The sequence below is a fragment of the Anolis carolinensis genome, chromosome 3 (assembly GCF_035594765.1).
Source record: "Anolis carolinensis isolate JA03-04 chromosome 3, rAnoCar3.1.pri, whole genome shotgun sequence".
Classification (NCBI taxonomy): domain Eukaryota; kingdom Metazoa; phylum Chordata; class Lepidosauria; order Squamata; family Dactyloidae; genus Anolis; species Anolis carolinensis.
Genome location: NC_085843.1, coordinates 66933572 through 66947191, shown reverse-complemented (window position 1 = coordinate 66947191; position 13620 = coordinate 66933572). Strand labels below are relative to the sequence as shown.

At 37.2% G+C, this 13620-nt stretch overlaps 1 protein-coding gene across 2 annotated transcripts in view; it reads right to left on the bottom strand.

Annotated features, from left to right (window-relative positions):
* Window positions 1-13620, bottom strand: part of chodl (chondrolectin) — a 161664-nt gene that overhangs the window by 124349 nt on the left and 23695 nt on the right. For both annotated transcript variants that reach the window (XM_008107641.3, XM_062975018.1), the window contains one exon: window positions 7825-7953. The gene's annotated coding sequence lies outside the window, so the exon portion shown is untranslated. The remainder of the gene's footprint in view (window positions 1-7824; window positions 7954-13620) is intronic.

The following is a 13620-nucleotide window of genomic DNA, read 5'->3' as shown; positions in this document are numbered from 1 at the left end:
CAAGGCAAACATGAATCAAGAACTGAGTCCATAGAAGTCCATGGTACAAGGCTGGGCTGGAAACTTGATCTGGGATCTGGGAACTGGAGTACGAAGTCTACACACGATCTCACTCCTCAAGCCGACGAATTGACTCCGCAAGGATTTCTTTGCGGGCAAACACCTATATAGGATCTTGTTTTCCCGCCAAGGAACACTTTCTCTGGGGAACAAGAAACGAAACCTATACTGTGTCCAGATGCATGACTCCTTAAAGTTTCCCAAGGGAAACAGACTTAATCAGCTAATTGTCTGGCAGCTATCCTGGCGCTCCGGCGAGTCGCCTCTCGAGCGCCCCTATCTTGATTATAATAATCCCGGCGAGAAAATGGGGGAGATTTCTGCTCAAGGCTTGTTTGGCTGACTTCTTGTGGGCAAACATCTTGCAGGTGCAAGGGCTCCAAATCTGGCAGAAACGGTGGGAAACCCAAGTTTTCCTCTTCATCTGCCACAATAGTACATGGAACGGGACTACATGGCCCATGAGTCATCACAACTATTGTACAGTATCTTTAGCATATATTGCTATCCAAAGAAGGTCCTGGAAGCAATCTCTAGTGGATACCAAAAGGGCATTGTACTCTTGAAGATGGACAAATGCTTGGAAAATAAAACAAGTAAACATAAAATGCATTTGCACAACTGTTTTTTTTTTTTTCGTTTACTTTTACTTTCTTCAGACATTGCTCTGGAATGTCTGTCTTCCAAGTCATTTTTTTTTACTGTTTTGAGGTCTTCTTTGAACTCAGTGATCTACTGTGAGGAGCTCTGGTTTCATTATAATTATTTGGTGGGGTCTTTATAATCTTTTAATAACCTCTTCATATGTTATCTGTTCCCTTCCTAATTCTTCTCCTTATGCCTTTTTAATCTGATTTCTGGATGAAGAAAATCCCCATCTACTTCATTTCAATATTGATCTCCTAACCAGAGACTTATATTTTCTCTATCTTTGGTATATAATTCATGTTTCCTTTAATAGGATTTTAAAGATCTCAGTCTCAATATTTGGAAAACCTCTTTTTGCTAAAATATTGTGTGCTTTTTATAGCATATATCTGCAGTGCCTTGCATTGTAAATTCCTAAAAACTTGAACTCATTTAATTCAGCAGTAGGATAGACTGAATTCTTGTCATTAATGTTTCACACACAGTCTTCAGTCAAATGCAATTCCCTCTGTCTCATGTTAAATTTAATTCTTACTCCACACATATATGATCCATAGTTTTCCCACAGCATTCCCCTTTGAGACAGAGGAAAACTCTCCCTGATATGAGTTATATTTCTCAACAGGAGAAGCTTTCTAGATAACATACAAGTTTAGGAAGAATATAATTTCTTGTCCTCCTTTCTACATGAAGCCCTTCTAAGCAGGCCTAAAACCTGTTCAAAACCAGCACTGAAAATGCCATTTTCTTACGGGTTGGAGGCCAAACAGCCAGCCAAAACCTTGCCATTTCATGGTAGTATTGTGGATAGTGTGGATGAGGGTTGGCTATTGAACTAGAGTCCAGCCAAGAACAGAAACTTCCTCAGCCACTCACAGAAGCAACAACTACTCAACCTACTGGCCAAACACAAAAATGCTTTATTGGAGCAGGCTGCGGAAGAGTGAATTGTGTCCTCCTTTCTGGAACATAGAAGAGAAAAATCTCAGCTGAGGCATTCAGTCAGAATCACTAAGAGGATGGCCAGCAATTGAGATCAGCTGTAAAAGCAGCATTTAAAGGCTTTGTGGTGTGCTGCCTGATTGCTTATTACAATATTTGAAACCAAGCATTGGATCCCTTGTTCTAGATATCTATGGACACTGTTTGGAACTTCCAACTTCATCAGTTGGAAATTCGGTAATTGGATTGAATCAGGAGGACTGTATTTTGGCTACTCTTCTGCTTGTTTCTTTAAAGCTTGTTGTTACTGAGAATTAACTGGCTGATCTCAGAGTGTATGACTACTCTGTTGGTGACTCTAGGGTGAGGTATTTGACAGGTGGCTAGATACTGGCCTGCTTTCCACATGGGCCAGTGCTACCCTCCTCATTTTCCTGTGCTCAATAGTCCAGGGGAAAGGAGATGGATTGGTGCCATCTTTATGCAGATGACATTCAACTCTTTTCCACCACATTCCAATGAAGCTCCCCAGATCCTATTGGTTAAAAATTGTTGTGGAATTTTTATTTGATATTATTTGTATTTTTAATTAATTTTATTGTAACTTATCTTTTTATTTATTATATTTTATTATTTTCTTGTATTATTTTTAGTTATTTTCTGTTATTATAGTATTTTATTGTATTAATTTTTAGTGTTTTAATTATTTTAGTGTCTTTATTATTTTTATTGTATTATTTGTATTTATTTTATTTTTTATTCTTTTATTATTATTTGTGTTTTTATTATTTTATTTTATTATTTGTATGTATTATATTTTATTATTTTAGTATATTATTTTTATTTATGTTTTTTAATTGCATTATTTTATTTTGTTTTTTATTTGTTTTTTGTATTTATTTTATTACTTTTGGTTCTCTTTGTATTGGGTTGCTCTGAGTTCTGTGGTCTGCCTGGTCATGTTCCAAATGTATTCTCTCCTGATGTTTCGCCTGCGTGTATGGCAGGCATCCTCAGAGGTTGTGAAATGTGTTGTAATGAAAGGAAGTGAGGTTTATACATCTGTGGAATGACCAGGGTGGAAGAAAGTACTGTTGTCTGCTTTAGGCAAGTGTGAATGTTGGAATTGGCACTGAATAGCCTTGTAGCTTCAAAGCCTGGATGGTTCCTGCCTGCCTGGAATGAACAAAATGTGGCTCCCAGTATTAAAAAAAATCTGTGAAATCAGGACAGTTAACTAAAGAACAGCACTGAGCAATCAGGGAATTCCAGACATGATGTACTGAGGGCCAGCTAACATCTCCCAACAAAAGATTCTTCTCCGAAGCAGGAAGTAGGCAGGCCTTGAAGGTGCAAGGGCATTCAATGGTAATCAAGGTGGCCAAGGGGAACATTCACAGTTGCCTTAGACAGATAAAAGTTGTCCCATCCTGGATATCATTGGTGAGATAGAATAAACATCCAACTTGTCTGTTTTCAAACAGATCTCATAATCTCTGAGGATGCCTGGCATAGACATGGATGGCCGTTTGGCAGCAGATAGGGTCGTGAGGAAATGTGATGTTTAATAGGCTTTTCCTGAATCCCTTCTTATTATCCAACATATTCAGTTATCCAATGTTCTGCTGGGGTGTTTATGTTGCTAAGTGAGACTCTACTGTATATTTATAATCTTATATTATCTGCTTAGAACTGGATTATATGAGGCTGCTTCTACACAGCTGAATAAAATGCACACTGAAGTGGATTATATGGCAGTGTGGACACAAGATAATCCAGTTCAAAGCAGATAATATAAGATTATAAATGGGTTATATAGCTGTGTGGAAGGCCTTGAGTCTACACTGCCATATAATCCAGTTCAAATAAGATAATCTGTATATTATAGGCAGTGTGGAAGAGGCCTAAGTGAGGCCTAATTCTGCCTGTCCCCTGGGCTGAGTAGGTTGCCAGGAGACCAAGTGGGCAGAGCTTAGCCTTCTAACTGGCAGCAATTGGCTAAAAACAATTATTCCTCTCCCTCTAATTAGGACTTTATTTTTCTTTTCTTTTTGTTGTCGGAACCTAGAGGCAAGGATGGTGGATTGTGCTGCCAAATTTCTAGGTTCTGGGGCTTGTACTTTTGTTGTTTAGTGGGAGGGGAGAACACCATTACTCATCTATATATATAAAAGAGTGATGGCATCACGGCAATTCACAAAACAACAAAAGTACAGGCCCCCCAACCTCAAAATTTGACAACACAACCCATCATCCACGCCTCAAGGTTGATACAACAAAAAGAAAAGAAAAATAAAGTCCTAATTAGAGGGAGAGCAATAATTTTTTTTATCCAATTGCTGCCAGTTTAGAGGGCTAATCTCTGCCCACTTGGTTGCCTAGCAACCAAGGGACAGCCAGGTTTCAGTTACGGGACAGGCAGATTTAGGCCTCACTTATACTTCTTCCACAGATTATCTAATTTGCACTGGATTATATGGCAGTGTAGACTCAAGGCCCTTCCACACAGCTGTATAACCCATTTATAATCTTATATTATCTGCTTTGCACTGGATTATCTTGACTCCACACTGCCATATAATCCAATTCAGTGGGCATTTTATACAGCTGTGAAGAAGGGGCCTCATATAATCCAGTTCTAAGCAGATAATTTAAAATTATCAATATACAGTAGAGTCTCACTTATCCAACATAAATAGGCCGGCAGGATAAGTGAATATGTTGGATAATAAGAAACATCATATTATACAACAAATTTGACAGAAAAAGTAGTTCCATGCGCAGTAATGCTATGTAGTATTTACAGTAGAGTCTCACTTATCCAACACTCGCTTATCCAACGCATTTTTGTAGTCAATGCTTTCAATATATCATGATATTTTGGTGCTAAATTCATAAATACAGTAATTACTATATAGCATTACTGTGTACTGAACTACTTTTTCTGACAAATTTGTTGTCTAACATGATGTTTTAGTGCTTAATTTGTAAAATCATAACTTAATTTGATGTTTAATAGGGTTATCCTTAATTCCTCATTATCCAACATATTCGCTTATCCAACGTTCTGCCGGCCCGTTTATGTTGGATAAGTGAGACTCTACTGTACTGTATTTACAAATTTACCACTAAAATATCACAATGAATTTAAAACACTGACTACAAAAACATTGATTATGAAAAGGCAGACTGCGTTGGATAATCCAGAACATTGTATAAGCGAATGTTGGATAAGTGAGATTCTTCTTTAATATGAAATAATTACTGGGATAGAATAATGCAGAACAATATAATCTCTAAAACCAGGACAGTAAACAAACAGGGGAATTCCACACAGGAAACAATCGGGGCCAGCTAACACCTCCCAACAAAGTATTCCCATCATCAAAGTCTGGCAAATCCTGTTTTCTCAGGGCCACAGACAGTAGAAGCACATAAAATATCGCAAACAACACCACTCTGAAAACAAGGGAATTCCAGACAGGAAACAATCAGGGCCAGCTAACACCTCCCAACAAAAAATTCACTCAGGGAGGAAACAACCAAGCTTTAAAGCTGCAAGGCCATTACATCCTAATCATTTTTCCTAATTGCAGCATTCATACTTGCCTCCAACAAACAAACAAAAACCAATCAGAAATATTGTATATTCACAACCTTTAGGAAATAATATCCCCTGATGGCGCAGCGTGTTAAAGCGCTGAGCTGCTGAACTTCTGGACCGAAAGGCCACAGGTTTGAATTGGGGGAGCGGAGAGAGCCCCCACTGTTAGCCCCAGCTTCTGCCAACCCAGAAGTTCGAAAACATGCAAATGTGAGTGCATCAATAGGTACTGCTCCGGCGGGAAGGTAACGCCGCTCCATGTAGTCATCCCACATGACCTTGGAGGAGTCTATGGACAACGCCGGCTCTTCGGCTTAGAAATGGAGATGAGCACCAACCTCCAGAGTCAGACACGACTGGACTTAATGTCTGGGAAAAACCTTTACCCTTGACCTTAACTACCACCAATTCCTCAATACTTTATTTCCCATACCACCAGACTTTGCCACAGCAACGCGTGGCCGGGCACAGCTAGTTTATATATATAGATATACACAGTTCTTATTTATGCTCATGTAAGGTTTTCTAGAGACAAGAAAGAGATGAGAAAATGACAGCATGGAGTGATGCAGGAAGAGAGTGAGTGTGGAAAAGGAAACAGTTAACAAACTGCAAATTAGCTGTTGGTGTGTATAACCATGCAAATGTTGCTAAAGCTAACATGCCATGGAGAACTGCAAGTTTTCCCCGGTTTGAAACCTAGAAATATGCTCACCATGGTAGTCTCTATAGGCACCCCCCCCCCCTAAAGAAATGCAATCAGCTGTGCTGATCCAAATGAATAGACCAGTGCTGGTAGTTTATGGCCAATATACTTATCTCTCTTCCAACCTATTGTGGTGACAGCAGAAACAGATGTAGCAGCAGAGATGAGGAAACAAAACCATGATAGAAGAAGAAATTTGTTGTTTCAAGCAACTTTCAAATATCTGGCTGGTAGTCAACAGCTTGCTGATTATGGTAATTGAATTACTTGTTGTTTATGGCAATTATATTACCTTTAATTAGTCCTCTACTATCAAGAAGTGTCTTCTCAGTGTCATTTCTGTCTCTTGTCTCATGAATAACTGAGTGTTAATTTTTTTTAAAAAAAAATTGAATCCTCTTTTTGGAGCTTGCACTACTACTTTTAAAGCATCTCTGAAACACACAATCCTTATTTTAAAAATGTAGAAAATAGCCTGAGTCATTTAAGAGTAGTGCATCTTGGTGGGAGGAAAGTACAGGAAAGAAATCTTAACAGTACCTAAAAGACATTACTGGAATTCGATAAACAAAGGCTCAGATTTACAAAATAGATTTTAGAAAATGCTGCAACATATTTTTACCAACTTCTGATGAGAGCAGTATCTGATTCAAAGTTCACAGCCTCCTTAAACCCCTTCTCACTTTCCCATGGGTGTGTTAGTTCCAGCTCTTTGTATATCTAATTTCTGTGCTACGGGAAGAAATGAAGGAAAAACTTCATATGTCATCTCACTCTTCCAAATCATCTCAAAGCAGACCTCTATCTAAATGATTGATAACATAAGCTGCTGGTGCTGTTCAGTCATAAGTGCATAACATACTTTTGTAATGCATAATGTTCTAACAGTGACAGTGAGATCAGTGAGATCTCAGAATCAATGTATTTAATGCTTATCCCGATAGCAATGTTTTATATATGTAAGCTGAGATATCATGGTATGATTATAGACAGCTATAGAGACATTCATATACAATTTGCATGTGTTATTTAAAATAAAAAGATATGTATTAATTATAGATATGTATTCATGAAAGTTCAATTTAATTTGTTGCCATCAGCAATTCTAGCTGGAAATTATGAGAAAAGGCCTCTATCTGAGACACTGCATAGTTATTGCTCTCAACATGAAGTTGAACGTCTGCAAAGTATTACTGGCCCATCTTATTAGTGACCTTGCAATATATTGCACATGTATAATTTATTGCCTTGCCTCCAATTTTTGAACACGCTCATTGCGTCCGGCTATTGATTAACGTCAGGGGGAAACCTTTACCGTTACCTTTATTGATTATTGGTTATTGGTTGTTGTTGAGGTTATGCTTTAATGATTTTATATGTTTTATGTATTAATTCATTTGAATTGAATGTATCTTATGTTGTTGTATTTTATTGTTGCATTACTGGGCTTGGTCCCCATGTAAGCTACCCTGATTCCCTTTGGGGAGATAGGGCGGGATATAAGAATAAAGTTATTATTCTAATACCTTAACTACAGTTTCCATTTTGATTTATGATGGAGTCAAGATATAGTTTTTTACTATCTTTGTGCCTTTATCATACATTTTAAAACTGTATAAGTCATCTGTGGTCATTATTTTTGTTTTCTTGATGTTTAGCTATGACTATCTTTGCACTTTTCCCTTGACTGCTTTGAATATCTTTTCTAAGTCCTTGCTATTTTCTGACAGCAATATGGTAGCACATGTATCTACATTGTTGATAGTCCTTCCTCTAGTTCTCACATCTTCTTCCTCTGAGTCTAATACAACTTTCTTTAATAGAAAATGATTATAGAAATAAAACCACTTGTTTGTTTTCTCACCTGCTTGTTTGCAAATGCTGCTTTCACCTCTTGTGGTTTTTGGTCTTTTTAAACCAGAGTTGAACAGGGGGTATCTTCAGACACTGGGCCCCTTCAAACTGTGAACTACTCTTCAAACAAATGACTGTCCTAATGAAAGTAGAACACATAACAGATTACATAGATGAAAGAAGACATAAACACTTGACAATTCATGAAAAAAGAAATATACACTTCAGGAAAGATCAAAGTCATTGTACTGCGGAAGATCTCAGATCACAAAGGCCTATTTATCTCTCTCCTTTTCCAAATGAGCTCGTCTAATAGGTTTCATGGAGTACAAAGCCTCCAGTGCATTACTGTATACTGATTATCAAGAAGATGTATACATCTCAGTATTGGTTGCTGGGTAACAGGAATAAGTGGTTTTCTAATGCAGCCATGTCTTCTTGGTGTCCTTTTCATTGCTGACTGTCTTGCAACTTTGGGGGAAAAGTTAGACCAGCTTTTGCTGTGGTCAAACATAACTAGGAGGCTCCTACTACACATGTTTAATGCCTAGACAGGGGGGAAAGATGTTGTTATTCATGTCCATCTGAAAATGTCATTCTTTGATGAGAAGGTTCTGGCTTCTGATGTGCAGGGATGCTTTTTGCCATTGTTCAATGGTGGGAAAATTCATTTGGCATCTAGTTAAGGGCACCTTCATCCAATCTTTCATCATGTTTTCCTAGATTGAATTCATATGCCAGAAATGAAGCCCAGTGAGCCTTTGCACAAATTATGTCCTGCTGAGCAAAGAGAAGTCCTAATCTTTTCTATTCTAGCCAAAGTTATCAGAGAGGAGACATTTCTCACTGTTCTTATAAAATGGGGAGTTACATATGGGAGATTACTTTCATTCTAATAAAAATCAGAGGTGGGACACATTGCTGATAATGTATAATTGTTTCCATTAAGTAACAAAAATTATTTAAAGAAAAACTTTTTAGTGAAATGATCCCATTCATTTTCTGTGTTGTTACTAATGCATTAGTAATGTTTCTTTAAAATTAAACCAAAATCAATCATAATGTATAAATCTGAAATAAACACTGCAAATCACTCCAAATTAATTGATAGAATTAATGTGGAATCTTAATCATAACTAAGAAATAATTATTGTTTTTGTTGTTTGATATTTAAAATAACTTAAAAAGTTGTTATGTAAAGGTAGTGAATTAATTCTGATAAATTATAGTACAGCAATCTCACCCAGAACATGCGGACACATCCAAAAGAGCTCAAGGTAGGTCCTAACAGCAAGTTGCTTTATACATGTTCCATTTAATGACATCAGTCTTGTTTTAATCATTACTATTAAATGGGGATTTTTAGAACCATAGAATATGGGAAGTTTAGGTTTAAAGAAAACACAGAGTGTTAGAGCTTGTCTACATAAGCAAAAAAAACAAACAAACCCAGGCACAGAGCAGGGAAAGAGGATGGATTGTGATTGTGTTGTCACTGCTCCTATCTGGCCACAAGACTCTATCCAAGCTCCTGGCCATTGCAGGCACCTCTGCTGCCATCTGAATATAATAATAATTGTATTTCTTACCCACCTTGTGGCTCGAGGTTGCAACACAATAAAAAACATAAACATTACAAAAATTCAACAAATATATATATATATATATATATATATATAGAGAGAGAGAGAGAGAGAGAGAGAGAGAGAGAGAGAGCGAGCAATATTTATATCCCGCCCTTCTCACCCAACAGGGGACTCAGGGCAGCTTACAATAAAACACACATATAAAAATTGTACAATACACTATAAAACAGTTAAAAATTATTAACTTACATTGGACATTCATAAAACACATTCTAAAATACAGGTGGGCGTGTTCAAGTTTAAAGAAATATACATATTTCTGTAAAAGATCCACATGAAAAATAATTTCTATAAAATAAATATTAAAGCACACAAAAAAGACATCAAACAAAGGACATGAGTTTAAAATTTATAGATAAAAACTGTCTAGGTAGGTCTGCAGGAAGTGAGGTGTACACCTTGTACTTTGCTCTGAAACTAATGATAGCCATACAGCCAGAAAAATGGATAACCCACCTCCTCTTTTCTCATCAAGAAGGTGCCCCATTCTGATGTTACAGAAGCACCCACTATGTTCAGGAGCTCTCACAAAGCTTCCTGGCCAGCTAGGAGTAGACATGTAGGTGATAATGTGCATGTTGTCTCAGAAGAGTGGCTGTGTTTTATGGCTGTGCAAATAATGACTTCAGATGTGCTCCAGGACACATTTACCTTGGGCCAAGCTGCCCAGTGTATATAAGCCCTTTGTTTGTGTTTTAAAAGGGCTTGTCCTATGAAGCAGTCCAATTCACTTTGGCCAAAACACAGTACACATTGGGTTGTTGTATGTCTTTCGGGCTGTGTGGCCATGTTCCAGAAGCATTCTCTCCTGACGTTTCGCCCACATCTATGGCAGGCATCCTCAGAGGTTGTGAGGTATGGATAAACAGTACACATTTTCTCTGCTCAAGCCTTTTATTCAGAAGAATGCAGCCTGAATCAAACATGATACAGTATCCAGGGTTTCTGCAATCCTGAATTCATTCATCCATGACTTGAAAACATTGCCCTAACCCACTTTTTCAACAACAACAAAAACAACCTTGATTTTTCCATTTTATATAGGGGACACCATTTTTCTACACTATTGCATATAATGGGATTTTTTCCTTTTTTTCTTTTCTTTCTTTCTCCATAATTCATTGCCATCTTCATCATCCTAAGAATATGATAAAAATTTGCATCAAGAATAATGCAGATTTGCCGTAAAGGCATTGCTGTAATTATAAAAATGGTTTGACTCTCAGAACTGTCTGTACAAAAAACTTATAGTGTGCCATATATGTGAAGAAATGTAAAATGTACCTGCAACATCTTTTTTCATTCAGAAGCTCTGAAATGCTGATATAGACCTGATATCAGCAAATCTGCCATTTTATTGCTGTTATTCATGGTCCACAGCTATTCAACAGAAAATTAATTAGCATCACACTACCATAAATCTCCACAGTATTAGCTAAAACGCCAATTCTGTAATCACTTTTCATTAAAGCCAAAAATACTAATTAAAATTTATTTCTCTGCCTGATCCCACTCCCTCTATGCTTTGGTAAATCGCTGCCAATTCTAAGGTTGCTTCAGAAAGAAGCTGGAAGCAGACAGACCTTTAACTAAGTGGATTTTGTGAAAAGCCTCATCCTTTCTATAAAGATAACAATGCATGAAAGGAAAAAGGAGTTTGACAGAAGATGGCTGTCAGGCTGACTCCCACAAGAGCTGATGGCCATGGAAATAGTACAGAAAAATATCTTTAGCAAATCCACAGTTACTTATGAACTGTATCTAGGATGCTCTACAATGCGTCTTTATAGGCAGCTGGCTATTAATATGACATATGTGCCAAGCTACAAAGGATCAAATTAATAAAATGATTCAAGCGGTTTATTTTTCAGTACAATTATGTGAAATGGATCAGGTAGAGCATTTTTGTTGCAGTAGTTGTGTCTTCAAGTCAACTCCAAGGTATGGCAACTGCTTCATAGTCTTTTCTTAGTTGGATACATTTATAGGAGAGTTGCTATTGTTTTCCTCTGTTTTGCCAGCAAAAAAAGCTAGAGAAGAGGGGAAAGGGATAAGAGGTGGTATAAGAAAAGATCCGAGCTATGCCAGATCCAAACCCATTATATATTTGCCTGGAATATAAGTAATATATATTATATTATAATATAATATCACCCTATTTGAGCATAACTCATAATATAACAGAGTAGGTACCTTGGAACTTTTATGAATGTTTGATACTAATCAAGTTTTAACTTTTGTACTGTATTTTTTATTTTGTTGTAAACCGCCTTGGATCTGCTTGTGGAGAAAGGTGGGGTAAAAATATATTAAATAAATAAATAATAAATTAACTCTTTTTAAGGAGTGTGTACAGGGAGTATTTCCAAGTAGGTTGTTACACATTTGTCTTACTTGTAGGGTGGGGGGGGGTTACATTTCCAATCAATTTTTACTTAAAATTCCTTAAATATATATTAGTTTATACTTAGAAGTGTGCTCCATTTGTTCAGTGTAGCATATACCCAAATAAATTTGCACATAACAGATTGCAGACATTTATTGCTCCCAAGATGGCTTAACAATAGCTGTCTAGTATTAGTTCATTTAGTACACTTCTGATTAATAATATCTAAGGAGGCTCAACTGCACAGTTGTAGTGGTCCAGTTTTCCTAGATCATTTTGGGGGAACTCAGCCTCCAGTCTATTGGGTGGTGTCCTGTTCTAAATTCCTGTAGCAAAGTAAGTGTCAGGGTGTAATAGCCCAGCATTCATAACAACTGTACTCTCCACATCCTGCCAGGGCAATGGGGGGTGGGGGTGGGAGATAATCTAAATGATAAGAACCATCTGGCCAGGGATGGGTTTTATGGCCAGCTCTGATTTTTCAAGCCTTGGAAAAGGATTATATAACAGATACGTGTCAATGTGGGGAGGGGGGAAGGTAGGAGGTGGATATACTCAGGGTTTGGTGGAAATACGTCAGTTCCAGCTTCGTTTTCATCTTGTAAAGAAGGCCCTCAATAAAGCATTTCCATGGAGCTGCCTGTGTGAACCTGTTTGAGTCCGATAGCTTTCAAGAGCTGACAGTAAGTGTGCCATAGTGACTGGAAACTAGAGATTAGGACTATGGAAACTACAACAGACGTGGCCACTTAGCCAGAAAAGTTGCTGTCTTCAGCATATCATCCATTCAAAGTCTATTTTATATTGGCTGTTTTCACTGTTGTTCTTTATTCAACTGTTTGGAGCACCCCACAGCTTAATGTGTGAAACATGGAAGCAGGGAAGAAGGTAGTAAGCAGGGAAAAGGACACAAAGAAAATGTTTAAAGATGGGAAAAGTTTGGAAAACATGTTTTTGAGTATTTAGAAACACTGGTGAGAATAATCTTGGAATGACAAGAATATTCACACTTTGGGACTTATTCTGCACAAAATTCACACATGGCTGTTTGCACGGGAATTTGGGGGTTTTTTTCCTGTATGGAAAATAATAGTTCATTTCAGAAATATCAACTCCTGAACAGAAAATAGTATTTTCTTCCCAGAATATGCTGTAAATGGGGATTTATTCAGCATAATGTTCACACAGGGTGATGTTCATAGAAAACAACATTTCTGTATAAGTAACAGCATTTTCTGTGCAAGAAATAATATTCCTGCATTGCAATATGTGGATGTCAAGGAAAAAAGGGATCCTCTCTGCCCAGCTCCACCTCTCCTTCCTCCCATCTCTTCACCACAGCAGACTAGAGAATAGTCCCATGCATCCGAGTTAAAAAAACAACAACATGTGCATGCTTTATGGCACTAACAAGATGATGTTAACAGAATTTTTGCCATTGTTAAATTATCTATATGTTTACTGGGAGATAAACCCATTGACTTTACCAAGATTTATTCCCAGCCAGATTGCAGCACAAGTCATTTATAACACTTCTGTATTTTTGGAACATTAATGAAATTATTTTATAAGGGAATGATTAGATAGATTAGCATTTTTCATGCCCCATGTGCAGTAAAGCCTGAGGGTTTTTTTTAAAGGCTCCCAAGTATGTTAATAGAATTGTAAAAAAAAAAAAAAAAGATCTGGTTCCACAGATTATGGATTATATATGAAATATGCTGTCAGGTCTCAGAGAGGGAAAATGTCTTTTTATCTTGATTTACTCTTCATA